Genomic DNA, 8,694 nt, shown 5'->3' with positions numbered 1-8,694 from the left:
AAGGACTTAAAGAGTCGACTTGGTGAGAGTACTTGGTGGCTCGACTTTATGAGCAGAGTTAAAGAGTCCACTTGGTGAGAGTGGGCCTAACAGGGCGATGTGGCGAGTGGGCCTAACGGGGCGAGTTGGTGGGGCGACTTGGCGAGTGGTATTAGAGAGCCGACGTGGTGAGGCGACTCGGCGAGTTGGTTCGTTGAGATGACATGGTGAGCTGACTTGGCGAGTCGACCTGGCGAGCGAACTTAAAGAGTCGACTTGGCAACGTACTCGAGTCGACTTGGTGAGGCGACCTGGCGAGCGGGCTCAAAGAGTCAACATGGTGAGGCGACTCACGGTGAGGAGCTATCCTTGAGGCGACTTGGTGGGCCTACTTGATTAGTCGACTTGGTGAGCCGACCTGACGAGCTGACACGGTGAGCGGGCTTAAAGAGGCGACGGCTTGGTGGGGTAACTCGGCAAGCCAGCTTATCGAGGCGAGATGGTGAGTCGACTTGGTGAGCTGACTTGGTGAGCGCACTTAAAGAGTCAACTTCGTGAGGTGACTCGGCGAGTTAGCCCGCTAATGCGACTTGGGCGGGCCGACCTGGCGAACGAACTTAAAGAGGCGACTTGGGCGGGCTGACCTGGTGAGTGAACTTAAAGAGTTGACTTGGCAACGTACTTGAACAACCAACTTGGTGAGCTGACATGGTGAGTGGGCTTAGAGAAGCAACTCGGCGGGGCGACTTGATGAACGGACTTAAAGGGTCGACTTGGCAGGTGACTCGATGAACGGACCTAAAGAGTTGACTTGGTGAGAGTACTTGGCGGGGTGAACTGATGAACGGACTTAAAGAGTCGACTTGGTGGGAGTACTTGGTGGGCTGACTTGATGAACGGACTTATAGAGTCGACTTGGTGAGAGTAGTTGTTCTGGCGACTTGATGAACGGACTTAAAGAGTCGGCTTGGCGGGGTGACTTGATGAAAGGACTTAAACAGTCGACTTGGTCGGGTGACTCGATGAACGAACTTAGAGGGTCGACTTTGCGGGGTGACTTGATGAACGGACCTAAAGAGTTGACTTGGTGAGAGTACTCGGTGGGGTGACCTGATGAACAGACTTAGAGAGTCGACTTGGTGAGATTCGACTTGGTGAGAGTCCTTGGTGGGCCGACCTGGTTGGGTGACTTCGTGAACTGACTTAAAGAGTCGACTTGGTGGGGTGACTTCATGAACGGACTTCAAGGGTCGACTTGGCGAGGTGACTTGATGAACGGTCCTAAAGAGTTGACTTGGTGAGAGTACTTGGTGTGGTGACTTGATGAAAAGACTGAAAGAGTCGAATTGGTGAGAGTACTTGGTGGGGTGACTTGATGAACGCACTTGAAGGGTCGACTTGGTGGGGTGACTTTATGAACGGACCTAAAGAGTTGACGTGGTGAGATTGCTTGGTGGGGTGACTTGATGAACATAGTTAAAGAGTCGACTTGGTGAGAGTAGTTGGTCGGGTGACTTGATGAATGCACTCGAAGAATCGACTTGGTTAGAGTACTTGGTGGGGTGACTTGATGAACGGACTTAAAGATTCGACTTGCTGGGCCGACCTGGCGGGGTGACTTGATGAACGGACTTAGAGAGTCGACTTGGTGAGAGTACTTGGTGACTTGGTGGGCCGACCTGGCCAGGTGACTTGATGAACAAACTTCAAGAGTCGACTTGGCGAGAGTACTCGGTGGGCTGACCTGGTCACGTGACTTGATGAACGGACTTAAAGAGTCGACTTGGTGGGCCGACTTGGCCGGGTGACTTGATGAACGAACTTAAAGAGTCGACTTGGTGGGCCGAACTAGCGGGGTGACTTGGTGAGAGTACTTGGTGGGCTGACCTGGCAGGGTGACTTGATGAACGAACTTAGAGAGTCGACTTTGTGAGAGTACTTGGTGGGTCGAACTAGCGGGGTGACTTGATGAACGAACTTAAAGAGTCGACCTGGTGAGAGAACTTGGTGGGCCAAGCTGGCGGGGTGAATTGATGAACGAACCTAAAGAGTCGACTTTGTGAGAGTACTTGGTGGGCCGACCTGGCGGGGTGAGTTGATGACCTAACTTAAAGGGTCGACTTGGTGAGAGTAGTTGGTGGGCCGACCTGGCGGGGCGACTTGATGAACGAACTTAAAGAGTCGACTTGGTGAGAGTACTCGGTGGGGTGACCTGATAAACAAACCTAAAGAGTCGACCTGGTGAGAGTACTTGGTGGGCCGACCTGGCGGGGTGACTTGGTGAGCAAACTTAAAGAGTCGACTTGGTGAGAGTAGTTGGTGGGCTGACCTGGCGGGGTGACTTGATGAACGAACTTAAAGAGTCGACCTGGTGGGCCGACTTGGCAGAGTGACTTCATGAGCGAACTTAAAGAGTCCACTTGGTGGGCCGACCTGGCGAGGTGACTTGATGAACGAACTTAAAGAGTCGACTTGGTGAGAGTAATTTGTGGGCTGACCTGGCGGGGTGCCTTGATGAATGAACTTAAAGAGTCGACTTGGTGGGGTGACTTGATGAACGCACTTGAAGGGTCGACTTGGTGGGGTGACTCTATGAACGGACCTAAAGAGTTGACTTGGTGAGAGTACTTGGTGGGGTGACTGGATGAAAGGACTTAAAGAGTCGACTTGGTGAGAGTACTTGGTGGCTCGACTTTATGAGCAGACTTAAAGAGTCCACTTGGTGAGAGTGGGCCTAACGGGGCGATGTGGCGAGTGGGCCTAACGGGGCGAGTTGGTGGGGCGACTTGGCGAGTGGTATTAGAGAGCCGACGTGGTGAGGCGACTCGGCGAGTTGGTTCGTTGAGATGACATGCTGAGCTGACTTGGCGAGCGAACTTAAAGAGTCGACTTGGCAACGTACTCGAGTCGACTTGGTGAGGCGACCTGGCGAGTGGGCTCAAAGAGTCAACATGGTGAGGCGACTCACGGTGAGGAGCTATCCTTGAGGCGACTTGGTGGGCCTACTTGATTAGTCGACTTGGTGAGCCGACCTGACGAGCTGACACGGTGAGCGGGCTTAAAGAGGCGACAGCTTGGTGGGGTAACTCGGCAAGCCAACTTATCGAGGCGAGATGGTGAGTCGACTTGGTGAGCGCACTTAAAGAGTCAACTTCGCGAGGTGACTCGGCGAGTTAGCCCGCTGATGCGACTTGGGCGGGCCGACCTGGCGAACGAACTTAAAGAGGCGACTTGGGCGGGCTGACCTGGTGAGCGAACTTAAAGAGTTGACTTGGCAACGTACTTGAACAACCGACTTCGTGAGCTAACATGGTGAGTGGGCTTAGAGAAGCAACTCGGCGGGGCGACTTGATGAACGGACTTAAAGGGTCGACTTGGCGGGGTGACTCGATGAACGGACCTAAAGAGTTTACTTGGTGAGAGTACTTGGCGGGGTGAACTGATGAACGGACTTAAAGAGTCGACTTGGTGGGAGTACTTGGTGGGCCGACTTGATGAACGGACTTATAGAGTCGACTTGGTGAGAGTAGTTGTTCTGGCGACTTGATGAACGGACTTAAAGAGTCGGCTTGGCGGGGTGACTTGATGAAAGGACTTAAACAGTCGACTTGGTCGGGTGACTCGATGAACGAACTTAGAGGGTCGACTTTGCGGGGTGACTTGATGAACGGACCTAAAGAGTTGACTTGGTGAGAGTACTCGGTGGGGTGACCTGATGAACAGACTTAGAGAGTCAACTTGGTGAGAGTACTTGGTGGGCCGATCTGGCCGGGTGACTTGATGAACAAACTTAAAGAGTCGACTTGGTGAGAGTACTCGGTGGGCTGACTTGGTCACGTGACTTGATGAACGGACTTAAAGAGTCGACTTGGTGGGCCGACTTGGCCGGGTGACTTGATGAACGAACTTAAAGAGTCGACTTGGTGGGTCGAACTAGCGGGGTGACTTGGTGAGAGTACTTGGTGGGCTGACCTGGCAGGGTGACTTGATGAACGAACTTAGAGAGTCGACTTTGTGAGAGTACTTGGTGGGTCGAACTGGCAGGGTGACTTGATGAACGAACTTAAAGAGTCGACCTGGCGAGAGAACTTGGTGGGCCGAGCTGGCAGGGTGAATTGATGAACGAACCTAAAGAGTCGACTTTGTGAGAGTACTTGGTGGGCCGACCTGGCGGGGTGAGTTGATGACCGAACTTAAAGGGTCGACTTGGTGAGAGTAGTTGGTGGGCCGACCTGGCGGGGCGACTTGATTAACGAACCTAAAGAGTCGACTTGGTGAGAGTACTCGGTGGGGTGACCTGATGAACAAACCTAAAGAGTCGACCTGGTGAGAGTACTTGGTGGGCCGACCTGGCGGGGTGACTTGGTGAGCAAACTTAAAGAGTCGACTTGGTGAGAGTAGTTGGTGGGCTGACCTGGCGGGGTGACTTGATGAACGAACTTAAAGAGTCAACCTGGTGGGCCGACTTGGCAGAGTGACTTCATGAACGAACTTAAAGAGTCCACTTGGTTGGCCGACCTGGCGGGGTGACTTGATGAACGAACTTAAAGAGTCGACTTGGTGAGAGTAATTTGTGGGCTGACCTGGCGGGGTGGCTTGATGAGTGAACTTAAAGAGTCGACTTGGTGGGGTGACTTGATGAACGCACTTGAAGGGTCGACTTGGTGGGGTGACTCTACGAACGGACCTAAAGAGTTGACTTGGCGAGAGTACTTGGTGGGGTGACTCGATGAAAGGACTTAAAGAGTCGACTTGGTGAGAGTACTTGGTGGCTCGACTTTATGAGCAGACTTAAAGAGTCCACTTGGTGAGAGTGGGCCTAACAGGGCGATGTGGCGAGTGGGCCTAACGGGGCGAGTTGGTGGGGCGACTTGGCGAGTGGTATTAGAGAGCCGACGTGGTGAGGCGACTCGGCGAGTTGGTTCGTTGAGATGACATGGTGAGATGACTTGGCGAGTCGACCTGGCGAGCGAACTTAAAGAGTCGACTTGGCAACGTACTCGAGTCGACTTGGTGAGGCAACCTGGCGAGCGGGCTCAAAGAGTCAACATGGTGAGGCGACTGATTGAGTCAACATGGTGAGGCGACTCACGGTGAGGAGCTATCCTTGAGGCGACTTGGTGGGCCTACTTGATTAGTCGACTTGGTGAGCCGACCTGACGAGCTGACACGGTGAGCGGGCTTAAAGAGGCGACGGCTTGGTGGGGTAACTCGGCAAGCCAACTTATCGAGGCGAGATGGTGAGTCGACTTGGTGAGCGCACTTAAAGAGTCAACTTCGCGAGGTGACTCGGCGAGTTAGCCCGCTGATGCGACTTGGGCGGGCCGACCTGGCGAACGAACTTAAAGAGGCGACTTGGGCGGGCTGACCTGGTGAGCGAACTTAAAGAGTTGACTTGGCAACGTACTTGAACAACCGACTTGGTGAGCTGACATGGTGAGTGGGCTTAGAGAAGCAACTCGGCGGGGCGACTTGATGAACGGACTTAAAGGGTCGACTTGGCGGGGTGACTCGATGAACGGACCTAAAGAGTTTACTTGGTGAGAGTACTTGGCGGGGTGAACTGATGAACGGACTTAAAGAGTCGACTTGGTGGGAGTACTTGGTGGGCCGACTTGATGAACGGACTTATAGAGTCGACTTGGTGAGAGTAGTTGTTCTGGCGACTTGATGAACGGACTTAAAGAGTCGGCTTGGCGGGGTGACTTGATGAAAGGACTTAAACAGTCGACTTGGTCGGGTGACTCGATGAACGAACTTAGAGGGTCGACTTTGCGGGGTGACTTGATGAACGGACCTAAAGAGTTGACTTGGTGAGAGTACTCGGTGGGGTGACCTGATGAACAGACTTAGAGAGTCGACTTGGTGAGAGTACTTGGTGGGCCGATCTGGCCGGGTGACTTGATGAACAAACTTAAAGAGTCGACTTGGTGAGAGTACTCGGTGGGCTGACCTGGTCACGTGACTTGATGAACGGACTTAAAGAGTCGACTTGGTGGGCCGACTTGGCCGGGTGACTTGATGAACGAACTTAAAGAGTCGACTTGGTGGGTCGAACTAGCGGGGTGACTTGGTGAGAGTACTTGGTGGGCTGACCTGGCAGGGTGACTTGATGAACGAACTTAGAGAGTCGACTTTGTGAGAGTACTTGGTGGGTCGAACTGGCAGGGTGACTTGATGAACGAACTTAAAGAGTCGACCTGGGGAGAGAACTTGGTGGGCCGAGCTGGCAGGGTGAATTGATGAACGAACCTAAAGAGTCGACTTTGTGAGAGTACTTGGTGGGCCGACCTGGCGGGGTGAGTTGATGACCGAACTTAAAGGGTCGACTTGGTGAGAGTAGTTGGTGGGCCGACCTGGCGGGGCGACTTGATTAACGAACCTAAAGAGTCGACTTGGTGAGAGTACTCAGTGGGGTGACCTGATGAACAAACCTAAAGAGTCGACCTGGTGAGAGTACTTGGTGGGCCGACCTGGCGGGGTGACTTGGTGAGCAAACTTAAAGAGTCGACTTGGTGAGAGTAGTTGGTGGGCTGACCTGGCGGGGTGACTTGATGAACGAACTTAAAGAGTCGACCTGGTGGGCCGACTTGGCAGAGTGACTTCATGAACGAACTTAAAGAGTCCACTTGGTGGGCCGACCTGACGGGGTGACTTGATGAACGAACTTAAAGAGTCGACTTGGTGAGAGTAATTTGTGGGCTGACCTGGCGGGGTGGCTTGATGAGTGAACTTAAAGAGTCGACTTGGTGGGGTGACTTGATGAACGCACTTGAAGGGTCGACTTGGTGGGGTGACTCTACGAACGAACCTAAAGAGTTGACTTGGCGAGAGTACTTGGTGGGGTGACTCGATGAAAGGACTTAAAGAGTCGACTTGGTGAGAGTACTTGGTGGCTCGACTTTATGAGCAGACTTAAAGAGTCCACTTGGTGAGAGTGGGCCTAACAGGGCGATGTGGTGAGTGGGCCTAACGGGGCGAGTTGGTGGGGCGACTTGGCGAGTGGTATTAGAGAGCCGACGTGGTGAGGCGACACGGCGAGTTGGTTCGTTGAGATGACATGGTGAGCTGACTTGGCGAGTCGACCTGGCGAGCGAACTTAAAGAGTCGACTTGGCAACGTACTCGAGTCGACTTGGTGAGGCGACCTGGCGAGCGGGCTCAAAGAGTCAACATGGTGAGGCGACTCATTGAGTCAACATGGTGAGGCGACTCATGGTGAGGAGCTATCCTTGAGGCGACTTGGTGGGCCTACTTGATTAGTCGACTTGGTGAGCCGACCTGACGAGCTGACATGGTGAGCGGGCTTAAAGAGGCGACGACTTGGTGCGGTAACTCGGCAAGCCAACTTATCGAGGCGAGATGGACAGTCGACTTGGTGAGCGCACTTAAAGAGTCAACTTCGCGAGGTGACTCGGCGAGTTAGCCCGCTGATGCGACTTGGGCGGGCCGACCTGGCGAACGAACTTAAATAGGCGACTTGGGCGGGCTGACCTGGTGAGCGAACTTAAAGAGTTGACTTGGCAACGTACTTGAACAACTGACTTGGTGAGCTGACATGGTGAGTGGGCTTAGAGAAGCAACTCGGCGGGGCAACTTGGCGAGCACACCTGCTGGGGCAAGGTGGTAAAACGACTATGTGATTCGACTTGGTGAGCTGACTTAGGGAGCTGAGTTGGTGAGCGAACTTAAGGGGTCGACTTGGTGAGGCAACCTGAATAGTCGACTCGGTGAGGTGACTTGGGGAGCCGACATGGTGAGCGGTCTTAAAGAAGAGGCGACCTGGTGGGGCAACCTGGTGAGGCGAGACGATAAGTCATCTTGGTGAGCCGGCTTGACGAGCTGTGAGTGGACTTAAAGAGTCAATTCTTGATTTGGCAAAGACCACATGGTTAGATGACTTGGTGAGCCGACCTGGCTAGCAAAATTGGCAAGCAAACTTATAGAATCGACTTGCTGTCCCCAACCAGGATCGCACGCCTGGGTCGACCCAACTTGGGTCACCCGACTAGGTCAACCCATCTCCGTCGCCCCAGCCTCGGGCGACCCGACTGGGTCGCCAGAGTGGGTCGACGAGGGGAAAAAAAACAAAAAACAAAAAAAATCATGGGAGGCCCTGTACAGCGAAAAGCGCTAAATTTTGGGCATTACAAAAAGAAGAAAAAAAAAAACAAGTTACCCGCTTTTGGATCACGCACAAGTTTCAGTTCACGTATTGCCGAGCCGACTCGAGGCGTTACGCCTAGCTAGCCAGATTCGAGGTAGGCTAGCCGAAACGATCCGATTTGAGAATTTTCTTTATAAAAAGAGATCATGATAGGGCTCGTAAGGCCAAAAAGAATGAAATTTTGGGAGTTCAAAAAAAAATGTTACCCGGTTTTGGATCGCGCACAGGGCTCGGGTCACGTAGCATCGAGGTGCCCTGGGTGACATGATTCGAGCGAAAAGTCGACGGTGGCATGAGTCGTGCAAAAACATTGGAGGCCATTAAGGCTCGAGGCGCTTCGAGTCGAGGTTGCCGAGGCGGGTCGGGTTGAAAACTTTGGGCGTTAACCAAAAAGAAAAAGTTAACCGCTTTTGGATCATGTACACGGCTCGGGGCACTTAGAATCAAGTCGAGCACGGTGACATGAGTCGTGCGAAAAATTTGGAGACGACTCGAGTCGGGGCATCCGACTCTATTCGAGTTCAAAACTTTGGGACTTGACAAAAAAAA

The sequence above is a fragment of the Cupressus sempervirens genome, chromosome 1 (genome assembly GCF_028749045.1).
Source record: "Cupressus sempervirens isolate cs-2001-9-10 chromosome 1, ASM2874904v1, whole genome shotgun sequence".
Classification (NCBI taxonomy): domain Eukaryota; kingdom Viridiplantae; phylum Streptophyta; class Pinopsida; order Cupressales; family Cupressaceae; genus Cupressus; species Cupressus sempervirens.
Note: the sequence above shows the minus strand (reverse complement) of the source record.